Source organism: Elephas maximus, chromosome 1, assembly GCF_024166365.1.
Source record: "Elephas maximus indicus isolate mEleMax1 chromosome 1, mEleMax1 primary haplotype, whole genome shotgun sequence".
Lineage (NCBI taxonomy): Eukaryota > Metazoa > Chordata > Mammalia > Proboscidea > Elephantidae > Elephas > Elephas maximus.
The window spans coordinates 72096881-72111227 of record NC_064819.1 but is presented as its reverse complement, the minus strand read 5'-3'; the positions used below and the strand labels follow the sequence as shown (position 1 = coordinate 72111227).

The window sequence follows — 14347 nt, the reverse complement described above, 5'->3', positions numbered from 1 at the left end:
GATTTCCTATCCACTGAGCAAACAAAAGAAAACTACATCCCATCAGGAACTTCGAAGACAGTCAGAAAATAGGAAACGCTTTGACCTCAGAAATAGATGTGCTTCTCAGGTTCCTAAGTGAGTTTAAAAAAAATCAGTTGCCATGGCGTCAGTTCAGACTCATGGTGATCCCAGGTGTGTCGGAGTACAACTGTGCTCCATAGGGTTTTCAGTGGCTGTTTTTTTTTTTGAAAACAGATAGATCACCAGGCCTGTTTTCCAAGGAATCTGTGAGTGGATTCAAACCTCCAATCTTTCAGTTAGCAGCTAAGCTCATTAACAGTTTGCACCGTGCAGGGAGTGCAAGTGAGTTAAGCCAGGGTTTATACTACGCTGGGAATCAAAAAGGAGCCCTGGAGGCGCAGTGGTTAAGTGCTGGGCTGCTAACTGGAAGGTCGGCTTCTAGAACACACCAGCTGCTCCATGGAGAAAGATGTGGCAGTCTGCATCCCTAAAGCTTATAGCTTTAGAAATCTTATAGAGTAGTTCTAGTCTGTCTTATAGGGTTGCTGTGAGTCAGAATTGGCTTAATAGCAGTGGGTTTGTTTTTTTGGTTTTGGGAATGAAAGCAAATCAGAATTTTGAAGAAAAAGCCTCTCAGATTGAGATAGCAAAGTCCAGCTGAGACTGAACGAACAGTGAGTTCAAGTTTTTGGAGAGTTAGGCAAAAGAGCATCTAGATGCAAGGCCTTTTTGGAAATATGTGGGCCCTTTGATAAATAATACATATATATTTTACATATACATTTTACATATATAAATACATGATAATATAACTATGTATTTATGTTGTAAATATATTTATATATAAAAATAAAATGAATTTATATATATTTTACTTCTTCCCTCAGCCTTTAGAATATAAGAGAGGTCTCTATATCTTCTGGGTCTGATAGAAGTTGTCTGATTTCAACTTGACTTATATCCAGGATTTGTGGATATGAGGAGGTATGGGAACCAAGGTCAGTTTCAGCGGTTCTCATTCCATCATAGGATTGAGGATTTTCCTCTCTAAAACAGTGGTATACTTTTAAATTGCATTTAGATTTTATTATCAGAAGATAACTCATACAGTTATTAGATGCCTTCGAGTCTGTTCCGACTCATAGAAACCCTACTTACAACAGAACAAAATACTGCCTGGTCCTGCGCCATCCTCACAATCATTGTTATGCTTGAGCCCATCATTGCAGCCACTATGTCAATCCATCTTGTTGACGGTCTTCCTCTTTTTCTGCTACTTTACCAAGCATGGTGTTCTTCTCCAGGGACTGGACCCTTCTAGTTACATGTTCAGTGTATGTAAGATGAGGTCTAGCCATCCTTGCTTCTAAGGTGCATTCTGGCTATAGTTTTTCCAAGACAAAACAGATATTACCAGAAGATAACTCATAGACACAATAACTGGTACAATTTTCAATTTGTTTAATTGTAGGTGGTTTTTTTGTGTTTTATACTAGATGCTGTAAAAAACCCACTTAGTTAATATGCCAGAAAGGGAAAAGGTAGGAGAAGAAATCACCATAGGAAGGCAGTCAGTTCACCATGGACTGTACTAATCAACAAGGTGAAACTTTGCTTGGGGACAAATTAGAGGCTGCAGTCACCTCACTGGCAGAATGACAAGAGAGATCGAGGGTCCGCTTTACAAGAGGGAGAAGAGGCAGCTGCCTTGTGGATTGAGGGGTACCAGGAAGATACCCTGGGCACAGTTTTGAGTGTCCATTCTTAGTGCCTGTAGCAATTATTTAATTACTGAGCAGTCTTGTTTCAGTGGAAGATGTAAATGTGAAGAAATTTTATTTTTTCCAGTCATTGCTCTCAATCATGCTGTGCCAAATATCTTTTTCCTGACTCTTAATGAAATCTGGGGCAGATTTAATAGCTTTTCAGTCTCTTTTGGTTATTAAAAGTCAAGTTAGTTTAAAACCCCAATTTTGTATCCAATTCAGTTCTCAAATATTACCATCCCCACTCCCATTTCATGTATGTCTTAGTCATCTAGTCCAAATACAGGGTGTCAGGGGCAGGCGAAGGGCTTCTCTCTCTGTCGGCCTTCTCATCAATCTTCCCCCAGACTAGGAGCTTCTCTGTGCAGGGACCTGGCGTCCAAAGGATGCGCTCTGCTCCTGGCACTGCTTTCTTGGTAGTATGAGGTCCCCCTGTCTCTTTGCTTGCATCTCTCTTTTATGTCTTAAGAGATTGTTTCAAGACACAGTCCAATCTTGTAGATTGAGTCCTGCCTCACTAACACAACTGCTGCCCATCCTCCCTCATTAACATCATAGAGGCAGGATTCACAACAAATAGGAAAATCGCACAATACCGGGAGTCATGCAGCAGTAGAGAACCCGCAGCAGCAGAACAAGGAGAACAGTGCCAGAAAGTGTTGGAGCCTATCCACGGAGCAAGAGGGCTGAGTGCCTGCGCACAGGAGGCTTCCTGGCAGAGAGGGGTGTCTCTGAGCACGTATCGGTAGAACTAGGCTTGCTGACCCACGGAGCAAGAAAGCTGAGTGCCCGTGTGCAGAAGGCTTTCTGCAGAGTGGGGTGCCTCCAGGCACTTATCGGTGGCATTACAGAGCTTTGGAACACTTGCCCCAGCAGGACAGACGTCGGCGTGAGGCCCAAGGAGACAAGAGGCTGAGAAACCAGCAAGTGGAAGCTGAAGAGACAAGGGACACAGGGAAGCTGAGCTGCCTCAGTCTCAGAAGGTATGGCCATGACCTCTGGGGTTTCAAAGGGTGGAGCCATGGCCTCAGGTGTTTCCAAGGGTGGAGTTGCCTCTCAGAGGGACTAGGAGAATTGTGCACCTAAAGCTGAGGGAGCAGAGCTGTTGTCCCAGTAGTCCTGGAAGGCGGAGCTGAAGCCAGAGCCGTAGGGCCTCCACTCAGAATCTGGAGAGTGTGGCCAATACCTAGAGTCTGGAGGGCAGGGCCATTGTGTAAATTGTCTCAGAGAATAGAGGATTATTTTCAAAGCCTTGAGGGCTAATGTAATGTGTTCTGCTGACCTGCTTGGTGCCTGTTATGCCTTCTTTCCCCTTCGGTTTCTCCCATTTGTAATGGAAACGTCTAGCTTGTGCCTGTTCTGCCATTGTACCTCTGGAGCAGATAACTCGTATTCTAGATTTCACAGATGAAGAGGAATTTTTGAATTTTGGACTTGGAGTTAAGACTTTTGCTATGATATGCTGGGGTGAATATGTTTTGCATGTTGCGAGGACGTGATTTTTAGGGGGTGGAATGTCATGGATTGAATTATGTCCCCCCCAAAAGGTATCTATCCATTTGGCTGGGCCATGATTCCTGGTATTGTGTGATTTTCCTATATGCTGTAAATCCTACCTCTACGATGTTAACGAGGGAGGATGGGGGCAGTTGTGTTAGTTAGGCAGGACTCAATCTACAAGATTGGATTGTGTCTTGAGGCAATCTTTTGAGATATGAAAGAGAGAAGCAAACAGTCAGGGGGAACCTCATACCACCAAGAAAACAGAGTCGGGAGCATGCATCCTTTGGACGGGGGTTACCTGCATGGAGAAGCTCCTAGTCTGGGATAAGATTGATGAGAAAGAAGGCCAACAGAGAGAGAAAGCCTTCCCCTGGAACTGAAGCCCTGAGTTTGGACTTTTAGTCTACTTTACTGTGAGGCAATAAACTTCTCTTTGTTAAAGCCATCCACTTGTGGTATTTCTGTTACAGCAGCACTAGATGACTAAGACAATGTACTAGGTCACAAAGAAAGTCTTAGTTTTAAAAAAGCCGTATTTTTAAGAAACTGCACTATATGAACCATATTATTGGACCATATTGTAATAACCACATGAGAAATAATGAAAAGATTGTTAATAAACCCAAATATTTGGAAACTTAAAAATAAACTCCCAAATACTCATGGGTTAAAGAGGAACTGTACTAAACCAGAAAACAAACTCATTGCTATCGAGTCCATTTTGACTCATAGCAATACTACAGGACAGAGTAGAACTGCCCCATAGGGTTTCCAATGAGCATCTGGTATATTTGAACTGCTGATCTTTTGGTTAGCAGCCAAACTCTTAACCACTATGCCATCAGGGTTTCCAGAAACTGTACTAGAAATGACAAAATATCTATATCTGAGTGACAATAAGAGTACTACATACCTGAACTTGAGATTAAACCAAAGGAAAACTTATGATCTTAAAAGCACTTATTAAAAAATGAAGCCTGAAAATAAATGAATTAGGGTTCTAACTCATGATGCTATCAAGAGTGACAGCATAAACCTAATTAAAGTAGTAAAAAAGGAAGTAATAAAAATAGAAAATAAAAAATTACGGAATAAAAATAATAAAGAGGATCAATAAAACTAAGAAACTATTTTTTTGAAATAAACAGTCCTTTAGTGAGACAAAAAATAGGAGAAAGCACAAATAAACAATATTGGGAATGAAAACAGACACCAAGAAAAACAAACCAAAAACCACGATGAGATTCCATCTCACTCCAACAAGGCTGGCTTTAATCCAAAAACACAAAAGAATAAGTGTTGGAGAGGCTGTGGAGAGACTAGAACACTTACACACTGCTGGTGGGAACGTAAAATGGTACAACCACTTTGGAAATCGATTTGGTGCTTCCTTAAAAAACTAGAAATAGAATTACCATACGATCCAGCAATCCCACTCCTTGGAATATATCCTAGAGAAATAAGAGCCCTCACACGAACAGATATATGCACACCCATGTTCATTGCAGCACTGTTTACAATAGCAAAAAGCTGGAAGCAACCAAGGTGCCCATCAATGGATGAATGGATAAATAAATTATGGTATATTCACACAATGGAATACTACGTGTTGATAAAGAACAGTGAGGAACCTGTGAAACATTTCATAACATGGAGGAATCTGGAAGGCATTATGCTGAGTGAAATTAGTCAGTTGCAAAAGGACAAATATTGTATAAGACCACTATTATAAGAACTTGAAAAATAGTTTAAACAGAGAACAAAATATTCTTTGATGGTTATGAGAAGGGGGGGAGGGAGGGAGGGAGAGGGTTTTTCACTAATTAGATAGTAAGATAAGAATTATTTTAGGTGAAGGAAAAGACAACACAATACAGGTGAGGTCAGCACAACTGTACTAAACTAAAAACAAAGAAGTTTCCTGAATAAACTGAACACTTCATAGGCCAGCGTAGCAGGGGCGGGGGTTTGAGGACCATGGTTTCAGGGGACATCTAAGTCAATTGGCTTAATAAAATCTACAAAGAAAACATTCTGCATTCCACTTTAGAGAGTGGCTTCTGGGGTCTTAAATGCTAGCAAGCGGCCATCTAAGATGCATCAATGGGTCTCAACCCACCTGGAGCAAAGGAGAATGAAGAACACCACAGGCACAAGGTAATTATGAGCCCAAGAGACAGAAAGAACCACATAAACCAAAGACTACACTAACCTGAGACCAGAAGAACTAGATGGTGCCTGGTTACGATGGATAATTGCCCTGACAGAGAACACAACAGAGAATCTCTGAGGGAGCAGGAGAGTGGTGGGATGCAGACCCCAGATTCTCATAAAAAGACCAGACTTAGTGGTCTGATTGAGGCTAGAAGGACCCTGGAAATCATGGTCCCCAGACCTTCCATTAGCCCAAGACAGGAACCATTCCCAAAGCCAACTCTTCAGACAAGAATTGGACTGGACAATGGGATAGAAAATGATACTGGTGAAGAATGAACTTCTTGGATCAAGTGGACACATGAGACTGTTGGCATCTCCTGTCTGGAGGGGAGATGAGAGGGCAGAGGGGGTCAGAAGCTGGCCGAATAGACAGGAAAATAGAGAGCGGAGGGAAGGAGTGTGCTGTCTCATTAGGGGGAGAGCAATTAGGTGTATATAGCAAGGTGTATAGAAATTTTTGCATGAGAGACTGACTTGATTTGTAGACTTTCACTTAAAGCACAATAAAAATTAACAAAACAAAACCAGTTTCTGTCGAGTCAATTCTAACTCATAGAGACCCCATGTGTGCAGAGTAGAACTGCTCCATAGGGTTTTCAAGGCTGGTATCTTTCAGACGTAGATCACCAGGCCTGTCATCCTAGGCAACGCTGGGTGAGTTCAAACTGCCAACCTTTTGGTTAGCAGTTGAGTGCTTAACTGTTTGCATCACCCAAGGGTACAGTTAGAGATAAAGTACAGATTTTTAAAACCATGAGGGTATTATAAATAACTTTATGTTGATAAATTTGAAAACTTGACCACAATAAAATGTTTTCTAAAAGAATATAAATGATCAGAAACTAATTCAAGAAGAATTTAGAAAGTCTAAAGAGGTCTGTAGTTGATGTTTATAACTTCTTTCTACAACCTATTCCATGTTTCCTTTACCTTCAGCCAGGATCTCAGCTAATCAGGGTTGCTTACCTGGTGGAATGACCCAAACCTTTATTTCTAAAGGATCAAATCCTTAGTGGCCCTGCCTTTTTTTGGTTGATGTAGTTTTCCATTAACTTTTTTCCCCTCCTGATTGCAATTTAGTAATGGTTGCCTTTAACAGCAGGTTTTTTTTTAATACATTGCAAACATTTAAAAGTCTATCTGAACAATATTTGTTTAACATTATGCAATTTTTTTTTGCAACCATCGTCACTATTTAATTCCAGAACTTTTTCATCACCTCTGTTATGGATTGAATTGTGCCCCCCAATGTGTGTCAACTTGGCTGGTCCCTGATTCCTAGCACCGTGTGATTGTCCACCATTTTGTCATCTGATGTGATTTCCGTTTGTGTTGTAAATCCTACCTCTATGACGTTAATGAGAGCCCTGGTGGCACGGTGGTTCAGAGCTCAGCTGCTAGCCAAAAGATTGGCAGTTCAAATCCACCAGCCGCTCCTTGGAAACCCTATGGGGCAGTTCTATTCTGTTCTATGGGGTCGCTGAGTCAGGCTGACGATGTTAATGAGGAAGGATTAGAGGCAGTTATGTTAGTGAGGCAGGACTCGATCTACAAGATTAGGTTTTATCTTGAGTCAGTCTCTTTTGAGATATAAAAAAGAGAAGTGAGCAGAGAGACGGGAGATCTCCTACCACCAAGAAAGCAAAGCCAGGAGCGTAGTGTGTCTTTGGACTTGGGGTCCCTGTGCTAAAAAGCTCCTACGCCAGGGGAAGATTGATGGCAAGGACCTTCCCTCAGAGCAGATAGAGAGAAAAAGACTTCTCCTGGAGCTGGCACTCTGAATTTGGACTTCTAGTCTCCTAGACTGTGAGAGAATAAAGTTCTGCTTGTTAAAGCTATCCACTGTGGTATTTCTGTTATAACAACTCTACATGATTAAGACAACCTCAGACAGAAACTCTATACCCATTACCAGGATGCATTTGCCTATCCTAAATATTTTCATTATGGAGATTTTAATAAAGGTAAATAGTGGTACATCTTTTTCTTCTGAAAGCACCAATGGAATTTTAGTGCTACCATCTCAAAATATGGACCCCTTGTGGTGCAGTGGTTAAGAATTTGGTTGCTAACCAAGAAGTCAGCAGTTCAAACCTACCAGCGGCTCCTTGGAAACGCTATGGGGCAGTTCTACTCTGTCCTATAGGGTGGCTATGAGTCTGAATTGACTCGATGGCAATGAGTTTATCTTAAAATTAAGTGATAATTTGGAAAGACTATCTTTTTTCTTTTCAAAAATTGTTTTCATTATCACCCCCACCCCAAAAAAAAAAACCACTGCGGTTGAGTCAGTTCTAACTCATAGTGACTCCATAGGGTTTCCAAGGCTGTAAATTTCTATGGAAGCAGGCTGCCACATCTTTCTCCTGTGGAGCAGCTAATGGTTTTGAACCATCAACCTTTTGGTTAGCAGTCCATGATTTTTACCACTGTGCTACCAGGGCTCCTATCAGGCATGTAGCAACATTAAAGTCTAAAAGTCACTAGATTATGTAATTTTTCTCTTTTCAATCATTATTAACCTTTTACCTTATGTTACCTAAATAATGCAAGAGAGTAATGTAGTTATATATAGTATGCCAGAAATGATAAAAATTTTTGGATTTAAGAAATGAGAATTTGTGAACAGAGAAGATATTCTTAATTCAACTTAAAGAGAAAAACTGTGTATTTTATATAAAACATAGATCCTATACTGCTTTAGAATAAAAAAAAATCATTAGATACTTCTATTAAAAGAGAAAGAGGCATGTATTGACATACATATTATATATATACATTTATATATATAAACACAAACTACTTATTTTAACATCTTCGGCAAAAGCAGAACCTAAAAATATAGGGAAATAGTTTGTTTTGTAACTTTTCATTTGATATACTAATAACAGTTCAGAAGTTCAATCCTCATGTGTTTTATTTTTATTCTGATATAATGAATTTAAATAGTGAAAATTTTATCTTATTTGAAAACATCTTAAATGCTCATTTTTCCCCTCAAATAAATATTTCTTCCATTTTACCTGTCTGTCGGTCTGTTACACAGTGGTGGCTTGTGTATTACTATGCTGCTGAAAGCGATGCCACTGGGATTTCGAATACCCACAGGATCAGCCGCGTTGGACAGGTTTCAGTGGAGCTTCTAGGCTAAGACAGGCTAGGAAGAAGGCCTGGCTATCTACGTCTGAAAATTAGCCAATGAAAACCTTATGGATCACAACAGAACATTGTCCAACTTGCTTTCTTTGGACACATTATCTGGAGGGATCAACGCTAGAAGAGGTCATCATGTCTGGCGAAGCAGAGATCCAACAATGGTGGGGGAGACCTTTGGTGAAATGGATTGACACAATAGCCACAATGATGGACTCAAACGTGTTGGAGATTGTGAGGTTGACGCAGAACTGGGTAATGACCTTATGTTGTACATAAGGTCTTCGGGAGTTGGAGTAGACTCAATGGCAGCTGTCTGTCTATCTACCTATCTATCCTCTATAAACATTTCTTATATTTTGTGGTGTTTGGAATTAGGTGACATGCAATATGTTACTATTTGTAGCAGCACAAATTCAATTTTAATTACTGTTAATTTTTTTTTTTAATCATCTTCTAACATAAAATATTACAATTTGGTTTGGAATAAACAAAATGTTATCAGTGTCTCAATGTGAACTTGCTGACACTGAAATTCACAGTTCTATTACCCTCCAGTCTTCTGGAAGCCAATTTAAGCAGTATCTAGAAACCAAAGGGAAAATTGGCCTAGGGATTGGCCACTGGATGCCATTCTGGGGAAGGTCTGATTTCTGATGAATAATGAAGAGGTTGAAGATATTTAGTAGTCTGAGTGTTATTTTTATTTTTACTTCAGTTAGATATGTTTCCTTTAAAACTTATCCATTCTGATACTTGTTTTAAAATGTCTGTGAGCCTGAAGGTGTTGTATCACATTCCATTTGATCCACATGGGCATGCTGAGTTTCTGGCTGACACTGGTACAGTAGAACCTGCGAAATCTGAAAGTTGTGTAAGGTGGAAACCTGCCAGAGAGATAGAAAAGGGATAAGGCTGCACCCTCTCAAAAGTGGAAAACTTGCGAGACTTGGAAAAAAAGGCAGTCCTGTTGAATTCCAGCTCTCACAGCTTTCATTGTATGTTGATGCGCCTCCTGCGTAACATGCCTGAGAAGCTACCACGGTTGACTGTGTATTATTTATTCCATGTTGCTGGGTTTTCGGGAACTTATAAACAACTGACAAAATCTTCTGAATTGGAAGTGTTTGGGTATGGAACTAGGGAAGCCAGCATGTCTTGTCCAAGGCAAGATCGTGGAAGCTCCATAGACACATCCCAACTCCCCAAGGGACTAATTACTGGGCTGAGGGCTGTGGGGACCATGGCCTTGGGAAACATCAAGCTCAACTGGCATAAGATAGTTTATAAAAAAATTGTTCTACATCCTACTTTGGTGAGTAGCATCTGAGGTCTTAAAAACTTGTGAATGGCCATTTAAGATACTCCACTGGTCTCGCCCTGCCTGGAGCAAGGGAGAATGAAGAAAACCAAAGACAGAAGGGAAAGATTAGTCCAAAGGGCTAATGGACTGCAACTACCACAGCCTCCACCAGACTGAGTCCAGTACAACTAGATGATGCCTGGCTACCACCAATGACTGCTCTGGCAGAGAGCACAATAGAGGGTCCTGGACAGAGCTGGAGAAAACTGTAGAACAAAATTCTAACTCACAAAAAAAGACCAGACTTACTGGCCTGGCAGAAACTGAAAAAAACCCAAAAGTATGGACACGAGACACCTTTTCAGCTCAGTAATGAAGTCACTCCTGAGGTTCACCCTTCAGTCAAAGATTAGACAGGACCCTAAAACAAAATGAGACTAAAGGGGCACACCAGCCTAGGGGTAAGGACTAGAAGGCAGGAGAGGACAAGAAAGCTGGTAATGAGGATGAGGAAGTGAAGGTCAAAAAGGGGAGAGTGTTGATACATCATGGGGTTGGTAACCAATGTCACAAAATAATATGTGTACTAATTGTTTAGTGAGATGCTAATTTGTTCTGTAAACCTTCTTTTAAAGTACAAGAAAAAGAAAAAAAAATGTATTTTGATATAGTTTAAAATTTCCTGTAAGAAAGTCCAACTGAGTAAACCTAGAAAGCTGTGGTAACACAGACTGATCGCAGGGAGTAACGTTCTGTATATAGGTGTAGTATTAAACTAAGATTTCCAGGGAAATCCTTGATCCATGCCATATGAGCCTGAAAAGACATTACACTGTTGCAGGTTTTGCCAAGGACAACTAAAAGTATGAATCCGTTAGAATTCCTGTCTTCAAGTTTGCCATTAACTTATACGTTCTTCATTTTCTGACTCAGTTCCTGCTGCTTCGCCTCAAGCTTTCTTTGGGGCTGTAGCTGTTGCTGTGGTTGGAACTACCTTGCAGCTTGAGGTGAGAACGAAGGATTGTTGCTACTGGTAACCTAAACCCTTGTAGGAGGTAGACTTACACAAAGTACCTTGGAGATAAGATTTCATCAGTTATGTTAACAGATAAAACCCTTGCCAAAAAGTCAGATCTGAAAAACTCCTCATTTTCCTGCATGTGCTTGATATCTTGGAAATCAGTGTCCAAGTTTTTCCTAATCGTGTTTAAGTCACTATTTTTATTCTATGGAAGGAACCTCCACATCATCTCCAGAAAGTATCCTGAGATGAACTGATTGATTCATGTTTCTGACCATTGTTGCTTCCCATTTGGCACAATATTATCTTGCCAATTGCTGCCTTCATTCATAGATTTATTTTTAAAAACTTCCTTCAAAGGGTGTAGTATTTGAAGCAGATAGAACTACCCAGACTCATCTTGCTGCATCATAACACCCAAGAGGGAACTAGGGTTAAGAAAATTCGTATTTAGAGTTTTTGATAAGATCCCTTAATAGGAGGAGAACATCTTGTTTAGTGAAGTAGAGGGCCAATGAGGGTAAGGGAGAACTTTGGTGAAATGGATTGGCACGGTAGCCATAATGATGAACTGGGACATGCTGGAGATTGTGAGACTACTCTGTGTATATACGGGCTCCATGGATCAAAGTTAAATGGCATCTATCTATCTATTTATCTATATATCATCTGTCTATCTGCTTACCTAGCTACCTACCTGCCTACCTACATATCTATCTATCTAGAGTTAATTTGGTAGCAGATTCTGTTCCAGTAGTGCTACTTTTAGTCCTCATTAGTAAGGGATCCATTATGGCAGGTGTCTTAGTTACCTAGTGCTGCTATAACAGAAATACCACAAATGGGTGGCTTTAACAGACAAAAATTTATTCTCTCAAAGTTTAGGAGGCTAGAAGTCCAAATTCAGGGCATTCCAGGGGAAGGCTTTCTCTCTGTGTCAGCGCTGGGGGAAGGAACTTGTCATCAATCTTCCTCTGGGTCTAGGAGCTTCTCAGCACAGGGACCCCTGGTCCTGGCTCTTCTTGCTTGGTGGTAATGAGGTCCCATCTACTCTCTGCTCGAGTCTTTTTATATAATATCTCAAAAGAGATTGACTCAAGATACAATCTAATCCTGTAGATTGAATCCTGCCTCATTAACGTAACTGCCTCTAATCCTACCTCATTAACATCATAGGAGGTTGGGATTTATAACACTTAGGATAATTACATCAGATCACAAAATGGTGGACAACCACACAATGCTGGGATTCATGACCTAGCCAAGTTGATACACATTTTCAGGGGACACAATTCAATCTATAACAGCAGAGAAAGAACTAATGACCTCATACAACACAGCTTCTTTAGTGGTAAACATAAAAGGTAACTTCGAATTTTGTTTTTGTAAATGCTCTGTTCTTTCTTCATTTGTGAGAGGTCTTTGAGTTGTACTGATGTGTTCTAGCCTGCCAATTGTACAAACTAAGAGTGCATTTGGTTGAACTCAAGTCCACCACCTCCCTTTGGTGAGAAGCCCTTACACCATCATGCCCCTTTCTGCAGTCTTAATCATCCGAATATGGTTCTTGACCCCAATAAAGCCCATCAGCAGCATGAATTAATTACTATCCTCTTGGGCACAGTTCTGCTTCAACAGAACCTAAAATAATTTGTCCTTTGGTATTACAGACAGTAGTTGTAAAGTCTAGTGTGTGTTTAATTTTTTTTTTAATAATATTTTGTTTTTGGTGAAAGTTTACATAGCAAGTTAGGTTCCCATTTGACAATTTCCACACAAATTGGTCAATGGCATTAGTTACATTTTTCACAATGTTTCAACATTCTCCTAGTTCTGTTCTGATTGACCCATAGCCAGTACTCTAGTTTCCGGGCTCCCTTATCGTTTGATCTTTGCTATGGATTAAATGTTGACCTTTGGGCTCATACAGATGATTTTTTAGTAGAGTACCGATTTGATGGGTAATATTTTCATTTTGTGTGTCACTCTGCTTTTCTTCTAAAGTGTGATCTCTGGGGATAGTTTTGGGTCCAGGTTTAAAGAGTGTCTCAGGGCGATACTCTCAGGGAGTCCTCTGGTCTCAGGTCCTCTGGTTAGTCTAACCCTTTTTAAGAATATGATAGTTGTGTTTAATTCTAAAGGTGCATTTTTATTTCCAGTATGGATGGAGGTTAAAGTATGGCTGGAGTAGCCATGCCCAAAAGCCAACAGAGGTGAAAGTCAAGATCCATCTTTCTGTTTCTTGCTCTGTTGATGAAGATCCTTAAACCTTCCTTGGAAATTCATTGCCAGCAATTTGGAAGAATTATCCAGCAGACTCCGTAACTGGCAGATGAATCATTTCCATATAAGAAGAGTTTCTGGAGGGAGCTAGTCTGGGTTTTAATAGACTTCTGACTGTGGGAAGCCAGCAACTTCAGTTCTTTTGGGAGACAGTACATGTGAAGGGTTTAATGCCCAGCATGACTGATGCTGAAACTCAGTTTTGCCACCAATATGGTTAAGTTTGTTAGCCCTCTGATGTGACACTAGATAGCTGAACCCCAGCCCAATTGCTGTGGACTCAGTTCTGACTCATGGCAACTACATGTGTGTCAGAGTAGAACTGTGCTCCATGGGGTTTTTCCAACGGCTGATTTTTCAGATTGTTGACATGTTTTGGGGGTTGATAACCAATGTCACAAAACAATGTGTAGTAATTATTTAATGAGAAACTAATTTGCTCTATAAACCTTCATCTAAAGTACAACTAAAAAAAGTAAAAAAAAAAAAAAAAAGAACTGGTCTAATTTGCATAAATATGAGCTCAAGCATAACAAGTGTAAGGATGGTGCAGGACCGGGCAGTGTTTTGTTCTGTTGTGCATAGGGTCACTATGAGTCAGAACCAACTTGACGGCACCTAACAACAACTAACAATATGAGTATCTTCATAGAAAATCCAAGGACCATTGCAGACAAACTAACAGAACAAAGAAGAGACTTCGGCAGTGTTTCTAGATAGAGCAACGTACAAAAATCCGTAGTATTTGTATACACCAATTGAAAAAGGTAATAGAAAAAAATCCTATTACTGAGGCAAATATGCATAATAAAAAATATGATAAAAATAGAATGGGGGTACAGAAGAGTTCGTTTAATTATTCTCTACACTTGTCTGTATGTTTAAAAGCTTTTTATTTTTATTTTCTAAGTTAGAGTTAAGGCCAAACTTAAGTCTATTCTCCTTTGTATGCTGGCTCTATTCTTTATTCAGTGTCTGTGGTCACAAACGGCTGCTGGTAGGAATGGGGTTATACACAGAGAGACCTCCCACAACTATTGTAACAGAGCCTTGAACTTCTTTAATTAGGGTATCATAGGTTAGGGCCTACCCCTAAAT

General features: G+C 40.2%; 1 protein-coding gene across 4 annotated transcripts in view; it reads left to right on the top strand.

The window, feature by feature from the left end:
• The window catches only part of LOC126076526 (cytidine monophosphate-N-acetylneuraminic acid hydroxylase), a 509905-nt gene that overhangs the window by 278046 nt on the left and 217512 nt on the right, over nt 1-14347 (top strand). Inside the window, exon 1 of one of the 4 annotated variants that reach the window (XM_049885150.1) lies at nt 2507-2752. The exons of the other annotated variants lie outside the window; for them this stretch is intronic. The gene's annotated coding sequence lies outside the window, so the exon portion shown is untranslated. Of the gene's footprint in view, nt 1-2506; nt 2753-14347 lie in introns of those variants that run through there. 4 annotated transcript variants of the gene reach the window in all.